This window comes from Lathyrus oleraceus, chromosome 3 (assembly GCF_024323335.1).
Source record: "Lathyrus oleraceus cultivar Zhongwan6 chromosome 3, CAAS_Psat_ZW6_1.0, whole genome shotgun sequence".
Classification (NCBI taxonomy): domain Eukaryota; kingdom Viridiplantae; phylum Streptophyta; class Magnoliopsida; order Fabales; family Fabaceae; genus Lathyrus; species Lathyrus oleraceus.
In genome coordinates, this window is record NC_066581.1 from 300,696,884 (window position 1) to 300,714,669 (window position 17,786).

General features: G+C 32.6%; 1 long non-coding RNA gene across 1 annotated transcript; it reads right to left on the reverse strand.

The window, feature by feature from the left end:
• Window positions 1-4,925: 4,925 nt before the first annotated feature.
• On the reverse strand, window positions 4,926-5,422 carry LOC127129189 (uncharacterized). Its single transcript, XR_007806207.1, has 3 exons — window positions 5,353-5,422; window positions 5,150-5,245; window positions 4,926-5,053 (listed from the first exon to the last, which is right to left on the reverse strand). It is a non-coding gene; the product is annotated as an uncharacterized LOC127129189 (long non-coding RNA).
• Window positions 5,423-17,786: the final 12,364 nt, after the last annotated feature.

Consider the following 17,786-nt stretch of genomic DNA (forward strand, 5'->3'; position numbering starts at 1 on the left):
CAAATGTATGTATACAAGAGAGGTGTAGAAATCCAACCCCTATAAACCCTAAGTATGATGTTGATTCTGACACCTTCTCTTCCCTTGATCAAATCTGATCAATTAACCCAACAATGCCGCTCTTATTCACTATCTCACGCTACTTCTTTGAAAGAAACCTCTTGTTCTTCAAAGCTTTCACTTGATCAAATCTAAAATACACACTTGTTGAAACCCAAGATTTACCAATGCGATCCACCGTCCCACGCTACTCATTTGCAAGAACCTCCCGTTCTTCAAAGACTTCACTCGACCGGATCCAGATTGCATCCAAAATCTTCAAACCCTAAACGATCTTGAACAAAAACCCCAGCTTGGTCTTTTGATTTGGAATCCTCAAAGTTCTCAACCCAATTTTTAGTACAATCAACCTAAATTGGACATTATCAACCCTAATCTAGATGGCATCCAATCAAGAATTGATTATGTGTAATTTTATTATGTATGTATAGAAATAGGTTGAAGATGATGAGAATGCTTTGAAATCCTAGTTTCGTATAGATTTTACTCTCTAGAAACCCTGCTAGAAAATGATTCATGTACCAAGTATATATATGTAAGCAAGTATTAAGCAAAAAGAATGGAAAAAAATACAAATTTTAAAGAATTTTAATGTATGTGTCGACCTATGCAAATCATGTGTCACACACATCGATGCATGTTCCAACGTGTAAAAGCAATGAGTCGGCCTATACATGTTATGTACCGACCTGTACAGGCGGCACGCCTAACAAAGTGTACATGCTTTAAAAGTGAAGCACATGAGCTGACCTATAAAACGTATGTATTGACCTGTAGAAGAAACTTTTTTCTATAGGCTGACCTATAATACGTATGTGTCGACTTGTATGTTATTTTTCACACAATAAAGAGTTTTTAATGCATAAAACCTTTTCTTGATGCATGAATCTTTTCTAAACCAATTCCAAACATGTTGTCATGCTTTCTAATGTTCAAATGCACAACTAGACTCATATGATAACGTCAAATGTACATAAACGCTAAAAATATCATAGATTTAACATCATACAAAATACATCTAATGGAAAGTTTCACTCACATCAAATCGGTTTATAAAATAACTATATAAAAAATTATGTTATATATGAAGAAAAACTTACACTGATCAATCATTTTCGAGCATCATGTAACACATTATTCATTTCCCGTTCTTTAATTGTTAGAATTTCGTTCTATGTTTCAAGTTTTTCATTCAACAGTTCCTTCTCTACTAATTCATTCTTCAAAACATAAAATTTGATGTTTTGCAAAATGAATAGCTATAGAAGAAATTTGAACAAAAACTAGAAGCATTGAGAGAAATTTGAACCATTAAAGAATGAGATATGAGTAATGAGTTACAAAATGCTTGAAAAACATTGACTATTGTAAGATCTTTTTCAAATACAATATAATTTTTCATATTATTACTTTCAAAATTAATTTAATAGGTTATATGTTTAGAGAGGAGTTAGTGAAACAAACAATCGACATTAAATATAATAAAATCAACGGTATTTTCTATAACTCTAATGTCCTTTAGACATGTTCGACGAAAAAAGATGAGAGATGCTTAATGAATCACAAAAACAATATCTCCATATCAATCTCAATCTCACTCTCAAACTCAATAACAACAACTAAATAATAACATATATATTTCAAAAAAATTCTAAGTAGAACAACTAAACAACAACAACAATAACAACATACAACAACTCAAAAACAACAATAAATAACAATAACAACAACATTAACATTCAATCTCAGTCTAAATAACAACAATATTAAAAGTAACTAAAAAACAATCTCAATCTTAATAAAACTACATTAACATCAACAATAAACCTATTACGTACTTATCTCAACAAAAACAAAAAAATTAAACCTCTAGGGTTTAAGGTCTCAATAACAACAACAACAACAAAAAAAAACAATGTAACATGAGTAATGATTTTTCACGTGAATAAAAAGTCAAAGAAATGATTTCGTTCTTTCATTCTGGAAAGTATCAAATGAGAGCCCTAAACACATATCATCTTCATACTTCCTTGTTTTTTACGAGTTGAAGGATGGTATGCGTTTAGGACTCTTGTTGTTAATGGAGATGATAATCTGAGATTAGGGTTATGGATGTGTTATTTTAGGCAAGTGAAACTAAAATTTTAACATTTCACGTGGTGAAAAGTTGATTATTTTTGGATTAATATAAAATATGAAGGAAGGTGCCACTTTAAAATGAAATAAATCATTAAAAAAAATAACATAAATTGTAGTTGCTAGGAATGAAGTGTGTCCCTGAGTTAGTTTTCCCCTCGGTTTTGTTATATAACCGAAGGAATAGATTGTATTGTTGTAAAAAAAATATTTAAAACGTAGCACGCTAGGAATTAAACCTCAACTATTTATTGGTTGAAGTGAAAGTTTTGTCATAAATTTTATCATTTTTAGTAGTGTTTAAACCAAGCTTTTTACAAGTTTAACTTGTAACCTTCAAATCTATTAGAAAAAAATCATAAGAGAAATACGCCATTGAACCAATAATTACCGCAAAATGCCAACACAACTATTTGTTTAAACTTTTCACTCTCTTCCCACTAGGGCAACTCTAGTGAAAAATAAATTTATAAAAGAATTAGTATAAGAAAGATAGAAGATAAGTTTTATTTAGAACACTGGTGTATTTTGTAATGAGGCGAACCATCCTTTATATAGGAAAAAAATTGGGCTCAAAGGACAATATTCCAAGGTCTTTTTAAACTTTAAGTCTGATTAAAACACTACTACAAATAATACATTTTATGACAAAACTTTACATCAACCAACAAACAACCAAGGTGACAACTATAGGTGCGTCACATTTTAATTTTATTTTTAAAATATACTACATAATCCCTCGGCTTATGCTAGGAACCGAGGAGAAAGATTATGATCAACCCCTTTTGAATCCATGCAATTGCATTTAAGCATATTTTATTATTTTTAAATTTTTTATTTATGACATATTCCCTCAGTTAAGCTTGCAACCGAAGAGAAAGGTTATGATCAACCCCCATTCGAATCTCAGTAACTTCATTTAAGCATTTTTTTCCTTTATGACATATTCTTTCGGTTAAGCCAACAATCAATAAGGAAGGTTATGATTAATCCAACTTAAAATCCTAACAACATCATTTTGGTGCATTTTTGAATAAATTTTTTATTTAATACATATTTCGTCGGTTGGGCTGGAAACTGAGGGGAAATATGTTTGTTGGTTTATATTACATATGTATCTTTGCTATCAATTTATAAAGTAATAACAATCAAGACAATGTCAACTCATCAATTTATATGAAACATCAGTTATACACATGAAATACATACAAACCAATATATTAGAACGTAAATACCACAACCATTTATCTTAATACGCAGTGTGTAGAGTGCGGAAATGGAAAAATCACTAATAATTAAAACATACACTGAAAATGAAAGCATTGAATATAGTACAATACCATACCATGAAATGGATTCAAGAGCATATAAATGTCTTAAGATAGGATTCTTAATGTATTTTCTCCTATAATTTCTAAAACTATTTTCTTAAATGAGTGATTGTTAAAAATGTTTGATATTTGTTAGGGAAACGCGGATGCTACATAGTAATGTTGTTGTTGTTGTTTTTATTGTTGTGGTGGTTGTTGTTTTGTTATTGCTGTTTTTTGTTATCGTTTTCATTATCGCTAACATTGTCGTTGTCGTTATCAATGTTGTTGTTGTCGCTGTCAATGTTGTTATTGTTGTCATTGTCATTGTCGTTCTTGTTGTCATAATTGTTGTTGCTGTTTTTTTCGTTGTCGTTGTTGATGTCATTGTGGACAATGTCATTGTTGTTGTTGTTGTTGTTGTTGTTAATGTTATTGTTGTTGTTATTATTATTGTTTTTATTGTTGTTGTCATTGTCGATGTCGTTGACTATGTTGTTGTCATCATCATCGTTGTTGTTATTGATGTTTTCTATTGTTGTTGTTGTTGCTTTTATTATTATTATTGTTGTTGTTGTTGTTGTTATTATTGGTGTTATTTTTTATTGTTGTTGTTTCTATTGATGTTGTTATTGATGTTATTGTTGTTGTTGTTATTATTGTTATTGTTGTTGTTATTATTATTGTTGTTAATGTTGTTGTTATTATTGTTGTTATTGTTGTTATTGTTTTTGTTGTTGTTGTTGTTGTAGTTTTTGTTATTATTGTTGTTCTTCTTCTTGTTGTTGTTACACTACGCCAAATAAGGGAAAAGAGGGCGCTTATTTTGCCCTATAACAGCGCTTTTAAGCGCCCTCTAAAGTGGCGCTGGCATAGGTAAAGACATCGCTTTGTTTTCCTGGAGAAAGCGCTGTCTAAAGTGACCCTTTAAGGGCCACATTATAGTGCGCTTTCAGAAAAAAGCGCCCTCTGGAGTGGTCCATAAAGGGACACCTTAGAGGGCGCTTTCTGGAAAAAGCGCCCTCTAAAGTTGTCAATGTAAAGTGTTTAGAGGGCGCTTTCTGGACAAAGCGCCCTCTAAAGTTGTCAATGTAAAGTGTTTAGAGGGCGCTTCCTACAGAAAGCGCCCTCTAAAGTGTTAGTTATTTTAAAAAAATTTGTTTGAAAAACAGTGGATATTTAATTGGTAACCTGTTCGCATGCTGCAAAAGTGTAAAATTCATATTGATTTCATCCTTTAATCCAATGTTATACACCATTAATCCATTGATATATACAACATGAATCCATTTATATACAACATTAATCCTCCATATATACAACATTAATATATGACTCTTTGATCAACAATATACAACAACATATTCATGATTTAGTAAAAGTACAACAACAATATACAACATATATACAACAACAACATTCCATACATATATGTACAACAATATACAACCTAGCTATATGATTCTTTGATCAACAATGAATTGACACAATTCATCCTTCATTTCATCCAAATGAGCTCTTGAGTAAGATTTGTATTCCTCAAAGTACTACACTTAAGAGAATAAAACATATTCATGATTTAGTAACAAATTAGATGAAATATCCGATAATATTAAAATAAACCCTAAGTTATTATTCCATACCATTTTTGGGATGTCTATACGATTCAACGCAATGATATCTCTCATAAATCTCAATACAAAAAATCCGCAATCGACCGAATTGTTTTGCTGAGGACACTACACAGAAAAACAAACAATATATATATAGTTAATTTCTTACAAACACTATTATAAGCAAAAAAACAAACACTATTATAAGCAAAAATAAGATACTTAATATATACCTGAACTCTGATCCAGGTAATGTCCTTCCTATTACGGTAATTCTTTTTCGATCTAAATTTTAGTATTGCCCTAACAAAATAAAAACGTATATTGAGATCAATCTGACAGACATAATTAAATATACAAATACACACGAATATTTAGGGGAATTTCACTTATGCGTCAACCGTCTTCTTCATACTCGGATATTTACTCCAATCACCCGATAACGAATCGAGATAATACACCATTAGTCTCGAAAGATCCATAGCAACTAACACCCAGTGACCACTGTAAAATAAAACAAAAATTTAGATGCATGAAAATTTTCTACGTAAAAGATATACATAAATTAGAATGAAATTATTAGAAAAAAAATCTAACCCGTTGCCAGAATTAAACGGTAAAAAATACAAACTGGGTGTAGTATTATCGTCGGCCGCCATGAATCTATCGACTAGTTCATTCTTTACGAATGTTGGATTTTTCGTTATAAACATTGTGTTGATACGGGAAGCAGCAATAAAATTGAATCGGTTACACAATTCAGTTCCCCGCATCAATGTTACATACATATACCTTAAATAGAAACATAATAAACATTAGACTACTCATTGAAATGTGTAAATAAATTGTTCAACTAAGTAAATAATAGATTGATCGGAGTACCATATGTATGTATGAATGACAGCGATGCCCAATTCTTCGTGTTCAAAAAGTTGTTGCATGTCCTCCTTTGCAATTATTTCGGAATGAGCAATTCCGAAAACACCTTCATCAAAATCTACACTACGGATGGCGCCGTGCATAATATCGGACTCTTCCACCATTTTCTCAAGACGCATCATAATTTGAGATTTTGTCCCGGACGTCGTTGGAATATCGTTACCAGCTTTTTTCAACTTTCGACCGGGAACCTAAAAATTCATATAAATTAAATCATGACTTTTTGTGATGCAACAGAATCGTTGCGTATATAATTCAATGGGTATATATATTTGTACCTCTTTTTGAGATGCAACCGACTCGATGCGTCTTGAAATCCCTTTACCAGCTTTATGTGTGGGTCTTGTAGGAGTCTAACATTACCATGTAATAAGGATTGATTAAATATCATAATTGTAGCTGAATTGAAATGTGAATACTAAATATTCATAATCATTTAGAACATATATACCTCGGCATCTGGGAAAATTAGATCTGACGGCCATCCAACAAAGGATCCGACAGCATCTCGCATCAACGTTGTCTCTGAAACAACGTCAGGTAATGGTAGAAGCGCGTCGGTATCTAATACAAGGTCAACCGAAACTTTCATATATCCCACCGGAAGGGGATTATGGTGAAGTAATTCACCCGAAGTGTTGTGCACTTTTCTCTTGCCAACCATGCGATAAGTTGGTGACGATAGATACAGCTGACAAGGTGTAATGCCCTAAACCAATAATAAATGTTATTGTTAACGTGTATATGTGTCAAGTAAAAAAGTGCTATTTTAATTTCATAATAACATATATAATTACCTCGGGAAATTTCGGTTGACAATTGATACTAGCCTCGGAGGCGCACCTTTCCTCTCTATACCTTGCATTCTCGTTTTGCAGTTCGAGTACTTGTGCCCTTAACTCTGCCAAGGTGTCCATCACCTCTTTGTTGGTAGGATTTTTTGTTTTTGGTTTTTTATAAAATGACGACGGAGTCACACCAAAACCCTTACCCCTCACACGACCGGAATACTCAGGAACATTTAGTACTCGACTAAGTAGACTCCTGCAATCCTGGACCTCGGTTGAAGGTAAGGTTTGGGATAAAGTCTCCTGAAATATTATTAGAGGAGATTAAAAATGAATTATATGTCTAACAAAATTTTCGATATAATTAAAGAAATAATGTTTCATATACTTACACATTCGTCATAAACATTTTGAACCGCTTCAACGACCGCCCCATCCTTCCCAACCCGAGCAGCCTTCCACAATACGTGCTCCGGAAGAGATGTTGCGTCACTTTTCTCCTCGGCTAGCTACAAATTGAATCAGATTATAAGATCATCAATTATAACATATTGTGACAATGTATAAGCTCATAGCATTTGAATATACTCACAATTCTTTGTTGTAACCGTGCATATCCCGTACGCCCTTTTTTGTACGGATACGCGGGTTTTGATGCCCTTTTCCGATTTTTGTCGCTTACTTCCTGGATAAAAAAGTTTAAGGCATATTAGAACCAAGTAACTTAACAATTGTATAATACCATAATTAATAGACATTACATGGAATTTTTCGTTTCTTCGTTTGGCGACAAAGTTATCCCATTCTTCGGCTGAAATAATCTCCGCATACTTCATTGGCCGTTCTGCTTCAACAAAGTTTCCTTCCTCATCCTTGAGAAATTTGTTGGACAAAAAGGATCGAAATCCTCGGAGTCTTTTTCCGGCCAATTGAATATAATATTTTTGCCGGCTTTCATCGATGTGAAAGGATCTCTAAAAAACATACAAATGGAGTGTGTTATTATAAGTAATATTATAACAATATATGGTCAACAAATAGTCAACAAAAAAAACCTATAATAATATATGGTAAGTACCTGTATCTCGGACCATATTTTTTCTTTGCCAACCTTCAATTCTGGACTTCTCCAATTATCACATGTAATCGGAATATGTTGTCGAACAAGGGAACCAATGTAACTTGCCAACATTGAAGCGTTAGGCTCAATTAGTTGGTCTTCAACACTCCAATGTACTTCGAATTTTTCACCCTTGTCTCTTGCACGAATGATTGACTTCATAACAGTCAATCCTCGTTTGATTTCTTTTTCAACATTGTTACGTGATCCACTCGCGTCATGGGTATCGTCTTGGTTAGCCATTTTATCTGTAATATAGAAATCATTCAATAAGACCCAAGTAAGACAATGACCATATTCGTGAAGCTACACAAAAAACACATTCATATACCTTCCATTTCTCTCATGTTACAACAATCTAAACTCTCTCTTTTTTTCATCATTATTGAATACAAACTCACACACACCTACTGCATACAAAAGACCAATGCAAACTTATGGTGTTTGGAACATGAACAAACTTGCATCCATAATCATCAAACTTCCAAGCACAAGCTCAAACACACTCCAAATGACATCAGTTTTCAATCAGAAAAAAAAAACCTTACAACAAGGTGCTCATGAACACCATATAGTGCTCGTTTGCCCTAAACAACATTAATCAACATAATGCACAAAATGTAAAACTCAGTTTAGAAAATGCCCTAATCAAACACCTGAAGAAAGTGAACGGTAACGATGGAGAAGAGAAATACCTTCAAGGTGACGGTAACGATGGAGAAGAAAGTGAACAGCGACAGTGGACGCAGATAACTCAGTGAACGTGAACGCAGCAGCAGAAAAAGGCGACGGCGACGACGACGGTGAGGGAGGGAGAACGAACGGAGGACGAGAGTAATCGCAGTAGAGAGAAAACCCAGTTACGTAAATGAAATAGCATATAGAGAGGGAAAATAAAGAGACATGCAGTATATATGTTATAATTTTAATGTTTAATAAAGGGGACCTTAGAGGGCGCTTGTGTAAAAAAAGCGCCCTCTAAAGGGGGCCTAAGAGGGCGCTTCTAAAAGCGCTCTCTAAGGCTTTCCAAAAGCGCTTTATAAACTGGAAATGTACATGGACTTAGAGAGCGCTTTTTTAAAAGCGCCCTCTAAGGGTACCCTTAGAGGGAGCTTTCATAAACGCGCCCTCTATTGGTGTCCCTCCATTTCCTCATTATTTTTTCGCTTCACTTTAGAGGGCGCTTTGTTATAAAAGCGCCCTCTAAAGTGCGCTGTCTATTCCTCCTTATTTTTCTCTTCACTTTAGAGTGCGCTTCTTTAAAGAAGCGCTCTCTAAGGCTTTCCAAAAGCGCTTTATAAACTGGAAATGTACATGGACTTAGAGAGCGCTTTTTTAAAAGCGCCCTCTAAGGGTACCCTTAGAGGGCGCTTTCATAAACGCGCCCTCTATTGGTGTCCCTCCATTTCCTCATTATTTTTTCGCTTCACTTTAGAGGGCGCTTTGTTACAAAAGCGCCCTCTAAAGTGCGCTGTCTATTCCTCCTTATTTTTCTCTTCACTTTAGAGTGCGCTTCTTTAAGAAAGCGCCCTCTAAGGTGCGCTGTCTATTGCAGTTTTTGGCGTAGTGTTATTCTTGTTCTTGTTCTTGTTGTTGTTGGTGGTGGTGTTGTTATTATTGTTGTTGTTTTTGTTGTTGATGTTGTTGTTACTACTGTTGTTGAGGTTGTTGCTAATGTTGTTGTTGTAGTTGCTATTGTTGTTATTGCTAATGTTGTTGTTATTATTGTTGATGTTGTTGTTGTTTTTATTTTTATTTTTGTTATTGTTATTGTTATTGTTGTTGCAATTGTTGTTGGTGTCGTTATTGTTATTGTTGATGTTGTTGTTGTTGTTGCTATTTTTGTTATTGTTGTTGTTGTTTTTGTTGTTGCTATTGTTGCCGATGTTGGTGTTGATGTTGTTATTGTTTATGTTATTGTTATTATTGTTGTTTTTGTTGTTGTTGTTATTGTTGTTGTTGTCGTTGTCGTTGTTGTAGTAGTAGTTGTTGTTGTTGTTATTATTATTAGAAATATTAAAACTCAATAACATATAAGCTTTCCTAACAACACTAAACCTTTTTTACAAGCATATATTGAAGAAAATAATTTTAGCAATTACAATAGAAAATATTACATTAAGGAACCAACCTTGATCAAAATATTTCTTTTTCTTTTGGGATCAATCATAGAGAATGGTTTTGTAGTTATGATTTCATAGTGGTAGAATTACAAACCGAGGGGAAAAGTTGTTCATTTTTTAGTAGTGATTTATCCTTAGTGGAAAAACCAACAAAGGGGAAAAAGGGAAAACTTTGCATTACACAGTTAGTTACCTCACCCATAAAAGTGAGGCAAAAGCCATGTTTCAACCGGGGTAAATTTTTTTTCTTGGATCATTTACAAATAAGATTTATAAAAAAAAATGTGTGTGTGTGTGTGTGTTGTGTGTGTGCATGTATGTGCGTGCGCGTGTGCGAACATTGACTTAGTACAAAAATAAGATAAAATGCTAAGTGCTGGATCATGCGAGCTTTTATAACTTCACAACTTCAAGTTCAAATCTTCATAACTCAAGTGATTTTGCTTGATTAAACTTTATCTAGAACTTGATTTACTTGATTTATACTTTTATGTAGCAATTTCAACTGTAACTTGAGACACTTTATCTTGTACTTTCTTATTTACCAATGATATTTTAGATATATTATTTCTTGTTCAACTGTCATAATCGAAACCAATAGAAGACATTACCTTCGCAATATATATAACCACGTAAAGAAGTGCATAACCAAAGGTGAAATGCCTCATAGGGTTTTTCTTCTTCTCTTATGCTTACTTGTTTATTTTGATCGTTTTTTTACTTTTAGTAATTGTTTCTGCCGTTAGGTCTCTCCACACCTCTTAGATTTGAGCATTTACATTAAAACTTATTTCCACATGCATAAAGAAAACCATTGACCTAAATCAATGGAAATTTATTCAAGTCAATAATCCTAAAACTTGAATAAATAAAATCACACCAACATGGTTAAAGTCAGATGAATTCAAGAATCAATTATGAACGTTATTTTTTTTTTCAAAATTGCAATTTTGAAATCATTATTCAAATAAATGAATTAGGTGAATCGAATCATGAACTTAATTAGAAAAAAAAATTATTTGTTAGTGTGATTTAAATCACAAGATCTTCTTATACAATTCAAGGAAGAGCTCTATTTGAATCACTAAACAACCTAATTCGAATTATGATTACGACTCACATTTTGGATTTCATTTCGACTGATGTGACTCGAATCAGAGACTCTTTTAACTCGAATCACATGACTTGAATCAAGGGTGCAAAATATGTGTTTTTATGTTCTTCACTCAAGTCATTTATCATTTTACTCGAATCACAATTTTTGCTTTTGACTAAAATCAAAAGGTCTGATTTTTGTCATTTCTAGTCCATTTATCTAGCACATATATAAACCAAAAACAATTTTCTCTCTTTACAACATAACATGTTGCAAAAATTTGTGCATTTATTACAAATATATTGTTGCACACCCATGCATATTTTTTAAACACAAATTTATCTCTCAATTTTTATTGTGTTGAATTTGTGAGAGTTCAACAAGTGTGTGTGATATTCTTTCTGAAAAATTCATCTTCGACCTCTATCCAACATTATGTATTTTTTGATTTCAACTCTAAGAGAGAGTGTGAGGAGGTTCATTAGTGATATAATATCTTGTGCAGTTATTCTTGTAGATTGAAGATTCAGGGTATGTTTCGTTGTTCTAGAGACTAACATCTAAAAAATAAAAATAAGACCTTCTTCTCCAAAGGAAAATTTTATTAGGATCGATTCAATATTGTTATGGACAAAATTTTGGAGTTTCTGATTCCTTTGTCAGTTCAAAAAATCAAACAAGTGAAATTTTGGTAGGATCGAGGGAAGATCGTTGCGAAAAAATCTTGGAGTGCTTTAGTTCTTAGAGGTTGAACTGATTCAAGATCGAGTGAAGATCTTGGGGAATATAAAACATAGTGTGTTGTGTTCAATAGTAGAAGAGTCAAGATTTAGATCTGATTTCCTTAGTAGTGAATTAAGTTTTGATTTTGTCTAAGATTATCTATTGTAAATAAAAAACACGTGTGATTATTGAAATAGTGGAAGACTAACGAATTTTTAATGGTTCCCTATTGGATATTGGATTAGGTGAACGTGAGGATGACACACCAAACCAATATAAATACTTGTGCATAATTATGTCTATCCATCTCTTTTAAATTTTTGTATATTTTTAATGTTCATAGGATTCATCACTTTTTAACATTGTATGATTTTAGGGCTTTATCTCTTTCTAGAACTGTATTCCATTAGGTTTATATCTCATAGGGTTTTAATGTTTAAGCTTTTTTCTATGTTAGATCTTGTCTACTGAGTGTTATTTTTGTTGATTATATCTATATAAGCCTATAATATTAAATTCTCATTCAATTAATAAAATTTCATTTAAAATGTGTGATTGTGAATTGAATTCAATTAATTAACACATTGTATGTTAGTAGTTTCATCATTTCAATCTTAATTATATTTTCAATTCATTAACTTGGTTCATAAAACATATTTTCTAAAAATTATGGTTTTGCACATTTTGAAAACTTTGATTTTAAAAACATTTTTGAAAGCATTTTGATTAGGGAAAGGTCTATTCAATCCCTCTTCTAGACCATGCTTTCATATTCAATCCAACAATTGGAATCAAGAGGTGATCTTTTGATCATGTCTTACGACTTCAAAATTTATGAATATGGGAAAGGGAGATCTGAAATGTGCGTCTAATAGATCACCAATATTCAAGGGAGAAAACTATGTGTATTGGAAAGAGTATGTGTTTGTTCACTTAATATCAGTAAATAAAGTGTTCTGGGTTGCTAATAAAAATAAACATTTTGTCCCAACAAGTATCATCGATGGCATTGAAATTAATAAACCCCAATATTGGAATGATGAAGAGACTAAACAAGTCTCATACGATTTGAAAGTTATAATATACGAATTTCTGCCTTGAGGGCTAACATGTTTTTCTTGATTTCACATTATAAAACGGTAAAGTCAATATGAGACGCTCTTCGAATCCTTAATGAGGGCACTTAAGACATCAAGAAATCTAAAACTAACACAATAATAGAAGAATTGAGCTATTATGTATGGATCCCGGTGAAACTATATCTTCCATGCATATGTGTTTTGTTCACATAGTCAATAAGTTACAAAATTTGGGAAAGACTCTATTTAACCAAGATTATGCTAAAAAAAGTGTTAAGATCTATGTACAGAGAATGTAAACTAAAAAGACCATTATAAAATAGTCCAATGATCTTAAAAGTCTAGACATTTCTACTATATTTAGAAAGCTCGCCGAGCATGAGCACAAGTTGAAGAGACTCTTAGTATGTAAAGCAAATGTGAAAAAGAAAGAAAAAATTAAGGAGGAAAATAAAAGTATCTTCCGAAGTACTTAACTTCAAAGGCCAAGGTAGAGGAAGATGAATATATCATCAATGAAGATACTTCAAAAGAAGAAGAAATGAATTTGTTCATGAAATGTTACACCAAATGCATTTAGATAAACAGTCTAAAGCATTCAGATTGAAATTTGGTAAAATTAAGAAAATCTAACCCATAAAAGAAATGAGAAGATAAGAAGGATAAAATTCTAGTTTAAATAAGCATAAAAGCAAGAAATCATTCTATAAGACGAAAGGTCATAAATCCAAAGGTACTAAACCCTACATTTCTTAGGAGGAGGATGAATAACTTTCCTCCTCTAGTTCTTGTTAAAGTTCATATGAAGATGAATTGACTCATCTATGCTAATGATGTGTCACAAAGAAAAATACTTTGAGGTACGTCATTCAGATTCATATTTTAAACCTTCGTATAAAGAGTTATCAAATGCTTTTCAAGAAATGCATGCTGAAGCAATAAATGCTTTTTGAGAGAAGGTAGTGAAAATGGTAGTGATGATTGAAGGTATAACCCAGGTTAGTCTTATCGGGGCCCATGGTGGGCGAAATTGTACTTGTCACATATCAGGTAGCCCAACTATCTCATAGCTATAAATGGGTTATGGTTGATACACCCCTTAGAGCCAATGAGAGGTACATTATAGAAATTTCTGCAACTAACAATTATGCCCTTGGTATTTATCTCCTTAGGATACCACAAGATTGACTTCTCAATGAGGGATGTCAACTTTTGATCCCGAGCATGGTTTCTCGCGTTCTCTATCATATGGATGTCCTTGTAGAGATGTGAGACAAACCATTGGTATAACAAAGGAATGCAACATCGTAACGATCCCTTCTTCTTTTGATGGCATATGCTCAAAGTGTAATACATGTTAGCTAGTAAAGCGGGTACTGGATCCACCCCTTGATTTTTCACATCCAAGAATACACTAATAGCAGAGGAGTCTATAAAGTCAACCATGTTCGGGAAGAGAATTATCCCAAAACCTAAAAGATCTAGAACATCAGCAAACGGTCCCCACTTTTTTATATCAGCTAAACCTTTGGCTACCCTTTTTAAGTAACTCCTTTTGATCCCTTTGATGTCCCTATATGCTTTTAATGAAGCGATAAGTCTTCCTTAGGTATTCCTAGGGTCACAACCAAGTCTTCGGGCTTCACACATTGTTCAAATCCTTTATAAGGTCCTTTCTCTTTGCTTTGAGGGTCTAAATATAGCCAGAATTCTTCTAGCGTAAGTGCTACCAGAAAGTCTTAGAATAGAAAACACTGTAAAGGTGGATCATAGAATTGGGCTAGTGCAGTGATAACATCCGCTTTTACAAGGACTTTTAAGAGATCCATGATCCTTCCATATTTAAGTATGAAATTCCGATGAATAGAGCCATGCATTATTAGGTCTCGGAGGACCTTCAAGCTTTGTACCTCATGCATTTGTGCCCTAACGCGTAGGGTCTTTCTTTTGTCTGATTCTATTTTTCAAGAGTACCTACAACAAATTTCAGAATTCTTCTAGCGTAAGTGTTACCAGAAAGTCTTAGAATAGAAAACACTATAAAGGTGGATCATAGAATTGGGCTAGTGCAGTGATGACATCCACTTTTACAAGGACTTTTAAGGGATCCATGATCCTTCCATATCTAAGTATGAAATTCCGATGAATAGAGCCATGCATTATTAGGTCTCTGAGAACCTTCAAGCTTTGTACCTCATGCATTTATGCCCTAACGTGTGGGGTTTTTCTTTTGTCTGATTCCATTTTTCAAGAGTACCTACAACAAATTTCAAAATTCCCATAAAGTAATGAATATGTGCAAAATAGCCTATGTTAATGCAAATGGTATGAAGTATTATGTAGGATAGGTATATGAATAAAATAACCTAAGGGAAGGCTCCTATAAAAGGTCCTAAGTTTTTTCTACCCACTCCCCTCACAGGGTAAGCTCTAGGGTTTTATTTGGTTTTTTTCAGGGAAAAAACCAAGATCATGGACCCTAGGTGAACTTCTATCATTATAGGGCATAACCCTCCCATAATAAAATTTCAGTAGGGTCTCCCTTATGGAGCCTTCGTATGAACGAAGTCTCGTGTTCGGGTTCTAGAAGAGGTCCCTAGAGTCATGGATCAAGCCCAAAGTTTCATCATAAATAAGGGCTAGCCAACTCATGACAAAATCTTTGAGATCTACTTTAGGCTGAGTCATCGTTAAAAACCTCACGGGATAAGAATCCAAAGCGTCCAAAACAGGATGACCCTTTACTTAGCTTATGTTCCTTCTCGAGCTCGGGTATAGAGCTTGCTCTCCAACATAAATAAAGCCCCCTGAATATTAGTATAAAAATAACAAAGAAAGACAATAGATAAATAAAGTGATGGCAAAGAATAAAAATAAAATCAAAATAAACAAACAGACTAAACGAGCAACCCTAGAACTAAATGGTAAGCTTGACTCTCTTTAGGGATAAGAATCTCCAACAGAGTCGCTAGCTGCCGCGACTGGAAAACTACAGAGTCGCCACCATCTTTTATTTGTTCCTAAGGAACATGTAAATGATGATAAAACCTAAAAGATAAGGGTGAAACCTAAGATTCATGAGTCAATTAAGTAAGAGAAAGGTGTTAGGCATCCCTCACTTCCATTATACTCAATGAGAGCCTTCTATAGTTCTAGGGTTAATGGGATGTCTGTTTAATTTTTTATTATTTGATCACTATTTTATTTTATTTTATTACAAGGAAGTTATTTTATTATTTTTTTAAGTAAAAATGATTTTATTACAAAAAGACCAAAAAGGTTTTTTATAACTATACTCGCTAGAGTGTTTCAACTCTATGCCTACGTACCTTCAAGTAACATGACGGATCAAAGTACTGTAGTTCGGTTAGAAAATACTTGTGTGTTTACTGGTTTTAGATTTGAAAACTTCTCGACGCGTCGATGACGAGTAAAAGTTTGATTGAAAATGTCTCAATGCACAAGGGCAGAGACCAATTTATGTGAATGTGTTAACGGTTAATTTTATATTGATCATGATGCAAAAATATTATGATTAGTTTGATTTAGAAAATAGGTCAAATAATATATATATATATATATATATATATATATATATATATATATATATATATATATATATATATATATATATATATATATATATATATATATATATATATATATAATATATATATATATATATATATATATATATATATATATATATATATATATATATATATATATATATATATATATATATATATATATATATATATATATATATATATATATATATATATATATATATATATATATATATAATTGAACCATGTGAGTTAAACAAGTTAATATGAAAAAAAAATTATCACTACTATATTTTCAATTAGTTATTTTTTAATCTTAATTACTAATTATTTTAAATAACCTAATTAAAACCCTAACACTATCCTAATACTAATTCTAACATTAATCCTAACATTAATCTCAAAATTATCCTAATCAAAACTTTAATTAATTTATATTAATAAATTAATTATTATTATTACTTTGTACTTTTTTATGTCAAATATTATAATAAAGCTAATCAATTCATAAATCATTGTATTAAACTATTTATTCATAATTATGCTAATGAATAGTTTATTAACTCAATAATAATCCTAAATAATAATTATTAAAATAAAATAAATAAGAAAGTAAAAAATTAAATAAAAATCCTAGGGGTGTATATTTAGTTGTGCTAGCAAATGGGCCAGTTACCAGGGGTGCGACTAGCAATTAGAGGGAGGCACATTAAGATCTTTGAAGCCCATGTTAAGGGCATTCCGTGGAGAGAGAGTCAACTGTTAACTCTCTCAGGGACTTTGGATCATGATCTGATGGATCCTACTGCATGAAATGACCTTTGATTGGTATTACTGGTCAAAGTATGCTAAAAGGAGAGTTTAGATCAAAAGTCAGTTGAGGGGTATGGTAAGCATGTAGCAGGGGACCATCAGTTGAGTCAGATAGTCAACTGATTAAGAGCATCACCGAGCGTCACTTGGCACACATCAAAGGGAACATGGAGTGGGTATTTAATCAAAAATCCTTTCATCCATTTCATTTTTTTCATTCTCCTTATCTCTTTATTCTTTCGCGTCCTCTGAACTCTCTCTCTAAATTCTCTCTCTCGCCTCCACTCAGGCCACCCTCTTTTCTAGAAACCACCCATCAGTCCAATTTCCATTTGAAGTTCAATCAGAAACTTCAACGTTCATATGGAATTTCCATATTTCCTTCAACCCTCAAGAACCCTAAACCCCAACATTAGA